At 38.4% G+C, this 12,943-nt stretch overlaps 1 protein-coding gene across 1 annotated transcript in view; it reads right to left on the minus strand.

Annotated features, from left to right (window-relative positions):
• The window catches only part of UNC13C (unc-13 homolog C), a 460,865-nt gene extending 448,373 nt beyond the window's left edge, over nucleotides 1-12,492 (minus strand). Inside the window, exon 1 of the mRNA XM_087821385.1 lies at nucleotides 12,313-12,492. The gene's annotated coding sequence lies outside the window, so the exon portion shown is untranslated. The remainder of the gene's footprint in view (nucleotides 1-12,312) is intronic.
• Nucleotides 12,493-12,943: the final 451 nt, after the last annotated feature.

Consider the following 12,943-nt stretch of genomic DNA (forward strand, 5'->3'; position numbering starts at 1 on the left):
ATTTTTTTAAATATCTTATTTAATCATGGCAACAATCCTCTAAAATTTATACTCTAATATTCCTATTATAGAGAGGAAAAAACTGTGCCTGGCACAATTAAGTACCTTGCCTAGCACCACAGTTCTAGGAAGTGGTAATATCTATATCTGAATGCAGGATATCAAACTCCAAAGCCTTCACCTATATCACTACATTATACAGATAGCCTGCAAAAATTGAAAAAAAAATACATACTTACATCAGAGAGAACAGAATTTGAATTTAAGCTGCCTGATTATCCATTTAAATATACTACGGAATATAGCAAATACAAATGTAGTAAATATTCTGCTGAAAAGACCCTCTATTGTACAGAACTTGAGAAACCATTCTTGATGAATCTTTATTAGAAGTTGCATCTCCAAGGCAGATTCTCCATCTGCCAGCTGTGTTCAAATGTGGAATTTAGAATAATCAAACATTTTTCTAGCCATATAATGGAGCTCTCAGTCTGAGCCTGGAAGCTGGGAAGCACAGAAATGCCTAGCGCTGAAAATACAAAGTTTGTAAAATAAATAAATATTGTTCCCAACAACCTGGCTTTCCCTTTAGTCACCTTTTCTGTCTCACTTAATGATTCTTTTCTCTGCCTCGAGTATCCAATTGTTCAGGTTCCACCTGACCTACCACAACTTTCAGGAGAGAATCTGATGACTAGAGATGTTAATAACAGAAGCAGCCAAACTATTTACTTTTCTGGAATATTTAAAAGAAATTTAGAGTAAGGATTGAAGCATCAGAATTCTGGGGGGGGGGGGGAGGGGGGGCGGGCAAGGAGGTAAGGGTTATTTTTGTTTTTATTTTCCAAACATGAGAACTTTGTGACACTGAAATCTTACCAAATAAACAAAAACTACACCTAGTTTATTTTTTCATTATCTGTAGGTTCGAACTTTACTAATATTAAAACTTAAATCTACCTACATAATAAAAGGAAAAGTTGATAATTTTTGGAAGGTGTTGTAAAGTAGGAAGTATATGTACATCTATTACTATTGAAAAAAATGTTTAATAAAGAAATTTTAAAAATTTACCCTACAGCACAGGTGTAACTTCAACATGTCCTTTATATACAAATCTGAACAGACCCATTGAAGCTAGAATTGTGTCACCAATTTCTTGACCAGCAGGGGGCAAGACAGCAGTTCACTATACTCTGCTCTGCATCTAGTCTTCCTAATTTTTTGTTGGGTTCTCTATAATTATTTATTCTTTATTCGTGATCTCTCTTTTATAGGTGGCCCATGTATACACGGAATAATTATCTGAATGTCTGGAATAAAGTGTTTCAAATAAATAAGGGAAAGAGGCACAACACTGGTATGTTTTAACAAGGAGAGCAATAAAAAAAATAGAAAGGGAAATTGGGTTAAGGTGAGAAGACAGAGATACTCATAGTTGCCTTGGCTTGTTTATCTTTTGGACAAGCTAGCCTGTTCTTCCTTTATGAGTTCTTCCCAAATTAAGTAAACCCTACCTCATTACCATGTTTAGGCATAATAGCAGGACTACTGAAATAAACATGAATATAGTCTTGTCAGACTATTCATTCCAATTTTTATTCTGATTTCTATATTGTGACAGTGCCAGAGATCGCCACCAAAACAGATGCAGGGCGAGCGCTGTTACTTATCAGCACCAAGGACAGCTCCTTGTTAAACTGAAGGAGAGATCATGCTGTCTGTAGATCCCCCTCAAAAAAGTGTAGTTATGCATCAGTATAAGGAAGTTCATACTTACAAAACAGGTAAATCAACGTACTGATAAGTGCTTTACAAAGGTATTTAGCACCCTTTTCCAGAAAACAAAAAGGCAGCTCCCTAGAAAATTTAACATTAATATTAGCTTGCAGATATTTTGGAAACCCACATTGTATTAAGAAGCACTTGAATATGTAATCAGAAATAATCTCCCCTCTGGTTTGTGTTTGGCTATGTTTATATTCAACAGTAAAAAAAACGATACACATTTACGTGGCATAATAAATAAAACACTGTGCTTGCCAAAGAAGAAATCTATAGCTTTAATGGCAAAATAGGCAAAGCCTGAGAAATTTTAGTTTTAATTTAAGGCATTGTCCTGCCTTGCTGTCTTTAGAAACTGTTTAGACTAATTGTTTTTTTCTATTTTTATCCATGAATTCCTATTATTTTAGGAAGAAACCTAGAAAAATGCACAGTTTTCTCAACAATTAAGCAGTACTGATTAATCAGAATTTGTTGACAGTTTTCCAAAATTGTAATTGAGGTTGCATAACCCTGCCTTCATTGATAAATGCAAATTGAGCCATAGTCACAATTATGTCATCACAATTTGAAGGGGAGCTATTTATTTAACAAATTCCAAAATATTAAACAAGATGTTGACATTACGGAAACAGCCCAGTTTACTCTGTTTTACTCACACCAAGCGTGGCATCTGCCTAGCTTCTCTCCCTAATAAGGCTAAGAGCACTCCCTAGAAAGACAATTCTTTGTAATCTCTATATCTTCATGGTGTTCTACACAGAACAGACTAATGAAGAAAAGAAGTGAAAGATATATTTAATAAGAATCAAACTAGTTAGAAATTTAGACTTGAATTCAAAAGTTTTAAAAAATAATTATAGTATGGAGATATCAGCACTTTACTTATTTGCTCAAACAAATATTTATTGAGCAAAACAGCAATAGTCAAAAAAAGCAAAAAAAAAGCAATATTCTCTACCATCTGTAAGATCAGAATGAACAGGGAGCATTTTTTAAACAAGCAATTTCAACAAATGGTGGTATTTTTTCTTTCCAACCATTTCCACCAAAAAGTGACTCTTTGAGGCCTACTCCATGAATTTCAGACCTACCAACAACCCTAATCCTCACCATATAGTCTCTGCTCTAACCCAAGACATCTCTTTACCTATTTGCTTGAATAGAATAAACTTTTATTGCCTTGTCACCAGACTATCATTGTAGCATTATGAACTTATAATTCCTTCTTTCCATGAGCAGTTCATATTTAGCCCACATTCACTGCTTCGGCAACCCCACACCCCCTTAATTCATTATTTGTGTAATAATTTGCATTCATGTTTTCCTCCCTGAATAGATGTAAAAGCTTTTGATGGCAGGTCCTGTTTTTATTTGTTTTCACATTCCTTCCACAGAGCCTCACCAAGCAGCCAAAGTCACTTTAAACATCATCAAAAACAGCTTGTTGCTCTCCACTCACAACACGTTGTTATTTCCTTTCCCCACAAGCATTTCCTCTGCCTGGTATGTTGTCCCTGGCCAGTCATCGTAATCTTTGTCATCCCTTTTCCTTTAAAATATCAAGAAAAACTCTTAAGAGCTATCTTTCGTTATTACCAATGTCAAACACAGGAAACTGTTGTACGTATACCATCAGAAGCATTTTAATTCTCTGGATTTTTTTTTTTTACTCTGCACCTAATAAAGTAGTACAGAGAGCAATGGCACAAACCTTGCCCTCAAGGAGCTCACAGTCTGGTTAAGAACAGAAGAGAAGGCAGGGACAGGCACTGGACATTCGGACCAGACTAGATGGTGAAAGAGGGAGGCATCAGAAAAGCCCAGCCTTTTGGCCTCTGCACAGGTAATCACACATTAAACCACACAGACACATCTTGTCTGGAAACTGAACTTGCTTTACTTCTCCTGCAAAGCCGCGCACAGACCTGTAATTAACCCAGAAGGAATCCCCTGGACTCCAAGTGTTTTACAGCTCGTCTAATTAGGACAAAGGCAGCCTCTCAAGAGGCAGGATGTACACCTCTCAATCAGAAAGGTACAAGAGCCATCTCTCGGGCAGCCCAAGGTGCACAGCAGAACAGAAAATGTAAACAGTCACCTTGGTGTGCTGGGATTTCTGAAATGGGACTTTTGTGGACATGTTTCAAGCCCAAGCTTGGCTTTCCTCTGTTGTCTGTGACACTCCTGCCCCACCTTCTTCCACAGCCAACTGCTGAGTCCTCAGGTCCCTCAGACTAATGTCAGCAGTAATCTAAGCAAAATGTAATCAAGATAAACGTGCTAGCACTCAGAGATATAAAAAATGTACTCTCTTTCATGCATAGACTTGATGCTCTAGTTTCCCTTCATTAGATGTTGGCTTTGAATTTCTCCTCTGGAAAAAGAGATGGATTTTGCAAAATGGTAAGTGCTTTTCTATTTCTCTTTATGACCAATTGTTTTCCTTTTGCAAAATGATGCGCTGGGATCCAGGGCTGTGATCTTGGGTCAGAATATTTCACTCAGTGCTAACAAACAATCCATACAGGAGTTAACTGACTTTCAAAAGGTCATTTCTATACCTCCCACACCAAGTCAATAGAATTCTAATCCCAGACAGCCATCCCTCATCACTAACATTGTCATTTAACTAAACAAAAAAATGTCTATTTCTCCAAAATATCTACTTATCAATTTCAGATAATTAGAAAGTATTAAATAATGACCAATTATACTAAACATAATTTAATACTATGTAATGTAGAAAGAACTAAAAGGAAACCTTGAGAATCTGCCATGCCAACATAATGAATATATTGTTATTGTACAATATTGCAGATATAAAATGATATTGTAACAATCTGCAAATAGTATCATCACCTATAAATATCTACTATGTTTATCCTTGTTCTAATGTTACTGCCACAAATTTGTTAATTGTTTAATAATTTTTAAATTCCTGATAAATAAGAGTTCATGGTATCTCTCCATTAGATTTCACATTGCTTGGTTTTATCACTCAATACGCACAGACATATAGTAACAATTTTTTTGCATCAAAATAACAACAGGCTTTACTTTTTGGTATATTTTCATCTGGTATTAGGCAGTAGGGTAAATCACCTGTCCTCTAGGAGTTTTAGATAATAGAACTAAGAGATTGGGCTCACAATAAAATGTGAATTAACTGAGAAATAATTGAAAAACAGATATCCAGAAACTATCAGTACTTTGATACGTACTTCCTTGGTACTTCTATAATTTTTCACAATTCTAATTAAATTTGACATTTGAAACTTGTGTTACATCTTGTGGACTTTTTAAATTTTCTGCATTCTAAGAAACATCTCTCTTCTCATAGAAGGGAGCTTTATATTCCAAACACAAACAGCAAATAATATCTTGTGGGTAGGGCCTAAAGGGAAGACAACTGGAACCAACTGTGAGAGAAATTAATGATGCCCTATAATGTCAAGTGTCTTAAGAGGAAGGAAATATAAAATCTAGAAACTCACAAGAAAAACTTAAAGGCCAAGCTCAAGTTTCCTCTCAACAGATTCCAGAGTTGACCATCTATTGCCCCAAGTAATTGATATTCCCTTATCTTAACATCATTCTTTAGGAATTTAGAGACTTCGAGCTTAACCAAGGAACTTAAGGAAGATTTTGCTCAGACTCATTCACCCCTTTTTGAGGAAATTTTCCTCCAGTAGGAAACATCGCAGTGAAAGCACCTCTCTAATCGGCCACACTGCCTCCTATCTCAGAATAAGCAGATACTCTGAGAATTCCTTCCAGAAAACTCCAAAAGACCACTGGGAATTCCCCCGACTTCTTTCCATGATTGTGGCTGCTGCTGATTTTTTTGGGTGCTAGATGCTATAAAGCAGGAGCCAGGATGTTATATAAATACCAGTCATGTGGACGCAAGTTGGATACGCTTCAGGACTAAACAGAGGAAGGGAAACCACATTCCAGACTGCCGGCTGAAGTTAAAAGGGGAAGATTCAGGAAAAAGCAAGTGGGGGGGAATACGCACACAGAGCTAGTAAAGAAAGTATTGTTCCTAGAAACACCTGACTGAAAAGGCAGCGCTTAGTCACAAAAGCCCTGATCAAGGACAGGAAGGCAGACCCCCGGCGAACTGGCACGGACCTGTGGGACATGGTTCTGGCCCAGGAAACGTCAGCGGGCAGCCCCTGCACTGTCCGTCTTCCGCCCTCTTGCGACTACACTTCTGCCTTTCAGTAGAGGTTTTTCCCTCTTATTTTTTTCTTTTTGTTACTTCCTACTTTGTATACCAGTCTCCCTCCTTCTTTACTAGTCTTTTCCTCTAATAATTGATATTATAGAATTAAAATTAAATATCTAGGTAAACAAATTTATTGAGCACCCACCTTCTATATCCACAAGATAGTGAGGAATACTAAGATATTTACAATTAGGAATAGCCTGCATCCTTTTGGAACTTAATCTACATTATTTAATTGAATGCTCACGAAAACTCTGTGAAACAATGTTCTTTATGGAGCCATTATTTTCTAGTTGAGAAGTTAAGATAAAGAAATTTTAAGTAACCTGCCAAAGTTTACACAGAGAATGTACTTAATGGGTTTATAGTCTTGCTAGGAATTTTTTTTAAGTTACTTACAACAGTAAAGGTTTAAACTATAGGTCAAGACCAAAGGAGAAATCTCACAAGTATATAATGTACTAGGAAATGAATTCTGCAGATTACTTAGTATTATAGAATTGTATAAAATTTCATTATCTGGAAACTATAAGGAATCTGTTTAATTGGGGTGGAGATTGGATAAGGAACTAGAATAAGAGAAAGCTAGAAGGGCAGTCTGGGATCTGGTTGTTAAAGGTGTTTTTTTGCCACACAAAGTAGTTTTGGATTTATTTCATATACAATGTGGTATCCTTAAAAGTTTTTGAGCAGGGAGTGCCATGATCAAAGCATTTTTAGGACAACGGGTCTTACAGTCGTGTGCAGAAGCGATGCTCAGCAGAGAAGCTCGTAACAGGTAACAATTGGAAGACCAGCGCAGAATGCTAGTCATGAAGTGGTAAGAACATGAACTAAGGTGGTGCCAGTAGGAGTGGGAAAGAAGGCATGGCTGGAAAAGATGTATAAAAGAGGAAACAAGGTTTGGTGAGTAATTGAGTAGGGGCCATAAGGAAGAATCAGGCAGTAAGGATGACTTAAGATCTGAGACTGAGAGACTATGGAAATTAGAAAAAGGAGCTGTTTGGGGGACAATTAGAGGGGTTGGATCTCTTGACTTCGGTGAGACATGGAACGTAAATCCCCTCAGTGAGAATCAAGAGAATGCTCCCGCTCAAGGCTGAATGGACAGCAACTGAGGTATGTATTTATTGTAATTTGTTGTGTTTACTTATTAAGATCTAGATGTCTTATCATTTACTATTTTCTCAAAAAGCTGTTCTTCACTACTGTCCAGTAATATTGTGACATTTTATTTGGTACTTAGCATAGTTTTCTAATCCTATGGATTACTTTCTAAGAAGCAACTAAAATTAAATTTTAATTTTTACATATATGAAATTGATCTATATATTTTGCCTCCTGCCAATCGGCCCTCTTTGAAATTAAGAAGGAAATACACATTTTTCTTAGGTTTGAGAAGCTTCCCTACTTAAGTTTGATCCTTCAGCTATGAGGCTGCCCTGCAATCCCCTTCTTTCTAGTATGTTTTCATGTGTATGCTCATCCAGAAGGAAAGACAGTAGGGAAGAGAGACAGTAAACCTATTCAAATTACTAAGGAGAGTATGTACATAACACTTTATTTATTTATTTATTTATTTATTTATTTATTTATTTATTAATATATCTTTATTGATTCAGAGAGAGGAAGGGAAAGGGAGAGGGAGAGATAGAAACATCAATGATGAGAGTCATTGATCAGCTGTAGCCCACAACCCGGGCATGTGCCCCAACCAGGAATCAAACCCGGATCTCCTGGGTCCCAGGTCGAAGCTCAACCGCTGAGCCACACTGGCTGGGCATAACACTTTATTTTTAAAAGCTCTCGTTAAAAATGTTCTGTGGCCCTGGTCAGTGAGGCTCAGTTGTTTGTGCACTGTCCTGTGCACCAAAAGGTTGCTGGTTTGATTCCCGGTCAGGGCACATGCCTCGAGCTGCAGGCTCAACCCCTGGTAGGCGGTGTGCAGGAGGCAGCCGGATCGATCAATGTTTCACTCTCACATCAATGCTTCTCCCTCTCCCTGCCTCGCTCTCTAAAAATCAATTTAAAAAAAAATTTTTTTAAACTGTCCTATGGCATGATTCTAATACAGTGAGTGGCTAAGTACCCAACACTATTTGTTTCTTATAACAAATGGCAGCATTTCAACATCTATCCAAGTGCAGCAAATATTTTATGACTCACAAATACAGGGCCTTATACAAAATATGCAGTTAAAATGAAATAGTATTAAGTCAATACTTATCATTGCCTAGTTGTCCAAAGGAAAACAAGTTGACAAATTTCTTAAAAGCTATAAAAAGATTAGTATTGCTTCTTCAGCTTCTCAGGCAGCTAAATGATACTTATAAACCACTAGCCTCAGAAGAAGCAGATGAGAGTAGAGTAATTCTGTAGTGGCATTTCAAATGGAGCCAACCCTATAGAGACTGCATCATGTGGATTTTATAGAATTTCCGAGCCTAGGAACTAGAAGGAGTCTTCATGATCATCAAACAAACAGGCTTCTTTTACAGGTGAGAAAACCAATGCTTAGAAAGTGACAGCCCAAGTTGACGCAGTCCATTGGAGACTGAGCCAGGGTTTGACTAATTCAGTATTTTCTACTAGGCAGCAAAAAGCACTGGGCTCTTGTTGGAGCATGTGCATTAATTCTCTATTTTTATCTCATTGGCAGTGTTTTCTATATAGGTCTCATTGATAAACAAAGGAATTGTTTAGATATTCTCAGCTTTGTGACATTTAACAATGACATGATTCAATCCACATCCGTTCTTTCTCTAGATTTTCCATAATCAGATCAGCAGTGTCCCATCTCCAGGAACCTGCCTCAGTGATCATGCCTAAGTCATCAGTTCCTCCAACCTGTAAAATAGAAATAGTCTTCCTGTCTGATAGTTGCTTTTTTACTTTTTCTTTCTTTTCTTTTAGGTTTAATATGCCTGATAAAGCTACTTCTAGAGTATGTCATTTCAACCTATAAAATACATGAAGAAAAATATTTTCAAGCAAAACACTTTTTGTCTATCAAAACAAAAATAACACACAAAACGACCATATTGCACCCAGGTACTCAAGATCCAGAATGCTCAGAAACAAAGTATGTTTCACCCTGAACATAGGAATTGGGCCGTTAGAGACTGGCTGTTGGGAGTAGACACAGGCTGAAGGTAAGGTTGTGAAAGAAAGACAAGGAAATATTTGAGAGGGATGCCCATCTTCTCTGTATACTTTTTTTTTCATACTTGAAAAACTCTGCATACAATTTACAATGTTGAGTTTCTATCTTGCTAACCAGCATTTATTTTCACATAATATTTTTTTAACATTCTATGTAGGAAAAAGAAAATCTCCCATATCAAGGTTATAATAATTTCTATATGCCGAGGCTAAATTGTACAATGTAACTAGGATATGCAAGAGATGGGAAACATTTATGTTCGTTGGATCACAATCATTTTCACAAGGGAAATGATTTTGTATCTTCATTTCTACTTCTCCTCTGGAGAACTTTTGATCTAGAGGTTGCAATAGCATCTGTCCTCCTAAACATGCCTTAAAAGACTACAAGTGGAGCATCCATTATCTCCAAAGAGACTACAGAACTGGATGCTCAGTTTTCTGTATGCTCAAAAGCTACAGACTGAAGGGCTGTTAATGCCCCCCCCCCCCGCTTTTTGTTAACCTGGAAGGGGATGGGAGCCTAACCATTCAAGCAGAGACAAGTTTAGATCCAGAAATGATTTTTAACAACAAGCAACAAAAGATGCAAATTTAATTCCTTAAATTCGCAATTATTGCTTGAGTGATGTTAATTTAAATGTATGCTTTCAAATAAGCTAGCATTAGGTATAGACCATAATATAGTTAGAAAGTGGCTTTCTTTCTTTAAAGGTGCATTTTAGAAACCAATTTGGCATGTATTTTACATTTCTAAAATTCCCAGCCGGAAAGCAGAAATATTTTTTCTCAGGTGAGAAGGTGACTCCCATTCAAGTGTTCTAGAGAAAGTCTTTCTGTAGTAAACACTGTGCGATAGAAGCAATGAGTAAGAAGCTACCAGCATTGAAACGGGAAGACAATGTACAGGTGGCATGTCTCAGAGGACTCACAGCGGGCATGTGCACTGCGTCAGCTGGGCCGGTCAACAGAAATGAAAATGCCTGGGCACTGGAAAAGAGAGACTGTCATGCCAAAGGTGTACTGACGTTTGAAATCAGGGACTTGCCCTAAATCAACAAAGACATGCAGAACATTCCCTTCTAAGCTGGCCCTTACACACACACACACACACACACAAAATATATAATTTGTCTTTGAAAGAAGAATCACCACAGTTGTCATCTGTTTTTAATGATCAGTGGGTTCTTAAGCAAGTAGTTCTGTGTACCACAAACAGGGTGGGGGAAAGTGGGTTTACAGTTGTTCGTATGGAAAATAATACAATTAGTAAATAATAATACAAGAATAAACTGTCTCACATACTCACAATTGAAACCTACTTTTGCCCCACCCTGTGTTTTATTGCTTCATGTTTAAAGACTAGCAGCCATAGAAAGGTGTTAGATGGCCTAGAAAACAAAGTTTACTTTGTTTATAATAAGCACATATAGAAAATGAATTCTTTAGGCCTATATAACATGTTTTACTTCATATTTCACCTGGGCGTAGATTTGTCCAAACACATGGTGATGACACATGGTGAGAAAATTCCAAATTTCTATGCTAGAAGTCTAATAACAAATAATCAAATGCTAGGAAATAAACCTATACCTGCTTCTTCACCTTCAAAGCCAAGTCCGTAATTCTACTGAAATTACTTTCTCAACGGAATTCCACTGTGGTTTGAAAAGGCAACTTTGCATATGAGAGTTTCAGATATTCTTTAAAAGAATCTTGGCTCAGTCTCTTCATTAGTTTAAAAAATAATAATCATTTAATGGATTCAGTAAAATTACTGTTGTATCATTGCTGTAGTGTTTCATCTACAGATATTAAAGCCCTCCTCATACAAGATGTCAGCATAGAAGAAAAATGTACAATGTTTTCCACACCCTACTAATGAATGTAAACTCAATTCTTTGCCCATCTTTCAAATCACTCTTCTAGCCCAGAAATTGCTTGCAGTTACTTACAACATTATGATATTGTTGTTATTAGAGTAATGTATCGAATTTTAAAACAACTGACTTCCTGAATTTGTTGTATTGCCCAACTCAGTGCTCCAGATCGCTGCCATTTGGCAAAAGCAAAGCTTTAGTTTTAAAAGAGCAAGGTGGTGATTTACTTTACAGCATGCACAGATTATAATTTAAAGCCTATTCACCTCTATTGCATGTGGACTTTCAAATCATAATACAAGTCAGTCCAATAACACTTAAAAGTCAGGGTCCTAGAGCTCTGACACTAACCCTTTGTATTAGTGAAACACTCAAAATAGCTATAAAATATTTTGATATGTACAAAAACATAGCAAACTTTCTCATTCTCTGGTGTCTCCCCTCCTGTAAAGCTCATTTAATTTCAATACACATATGTTTAATTCATTGCCAGTTTTACCCACTTTATGAAAATAGTGTATTGAAGTGTAGAAGACAGCGTTATTTTAAAAGCACTACATTTATTATTAACTCAGAAATGAGACAAACTTATCTTCTTGGCTTTTTAAAGAAATGCTGAGTATTTCTAAAAATTCATTTTTATGTGTTAGCCACCCACCTCTTTCCTTTTTCTCTTTAAAAGCCTCATGAGGAAAACTGACTTTAAGCTTTGTCATCTCAGCCTGGGTCCTAACGGCAGCAACAACACTATTGTTGCCGTATCTGTCTTTCTCTTTATTATACAAGTGTATCGATGATGTAATTGCAGAAGTTAGGGCTCACTCAAGCTGCTGGAGCAAAGGGATCTTTTTTACCGCCTCCTTCGGCACTATATAGAACAATTGAAAAACAGGACCCAGTACGCGCTTTAGGCAATTCATTTCTTGAAAGCAAATCTGCAGGATCTTCATCTTAAAGGACCCATCCGAAAGTCAACATGCAGAACCTCTGGAAAAGCCCAATTTGCGCCAAGCTCGGTGCGAAGCTGGAAAAACACCTGGGTGACAGGCACCCTGCGAGTCTATGACATCTTGGCGTTTAACCCCTTCCTCAAAGTCCTTAACTTTTCTTTTTCTCTTTGGCTCTAATGCCCCCCCCTCCCCAAATCAGAAGAGATCAGAAAAACATCCTAGTCTTTCACCCCAGCTCTGCTTTTCCCTAAACAGATATTCCCCTGAAAGTTGAGCAAAAACTAAGCGATCGTTTACTCACTCGTCATTGGAAATACAGCAGCGACTGCGAAGTCCGCGCTCCCTAAGACCGTCCTTACCAACACGGGGCCGCTGAGCGTTTACAGACGCAGCAAGTACGTTAGGAGAACCCCAAGGTGGTGGTTCCGAGTGCCAACAAAAGAAGGAAAAAAAATCAACAAGAAAAGGCAGACACAAAAATCACAGGCAGAGAAGGCAGTGCCTACCGGGGAACGGGAACGTACCTGAGAGATGCTCCTTTAAAAAAAAAAAAAATGCACACGCCGCTGCGCCGCCCTCCCCTCCCGCTGGAGCGTCTGCGTCTTCCTTTCGGGAGCAGCACTTGCGAGTCGCGTCTAGTCTCCTTCCTCGGTTCGGCGCAGAGTTGGAGCGGGAGCGGGGCCCCGGGCAGTCAGGCGCGCCTCGGGTCCGCCGGGGAGCCCGTTCGCGTCGGCTCCACGCCGCTCCGCCCGGCGGCCGCCAAAGCCATTTCACAACTTAGCCGCCGGCGCGAACCCGCCCCTCCCTCCGCGCGGCGCCAAAGCCCTCGGGCGGCGCATTTCTCCGCCCTTCTCTAAGGAAGCGGGACGGGGCGGGCGGCCTGCCGCGCGCCCGCGAGCGCCGGGCTCCTGGACGACCGCGGGCGAGGAGCC

Source organism: Miniopterus natalensis, chromosome 1, assembly GCF_054644295.1.
Source record: "Miniopterus natalensis isolate mMinNat1 chromosome 1, mMinNat1.hap1, whole genome shotgun sequence".
Classification (NCBI taxonomy): Eukaryota; Metazoa; Chordata; class Mammalia; order Chiroptera; family Miniopteridae; genus Miniopterus; species Miniopterus natalensis.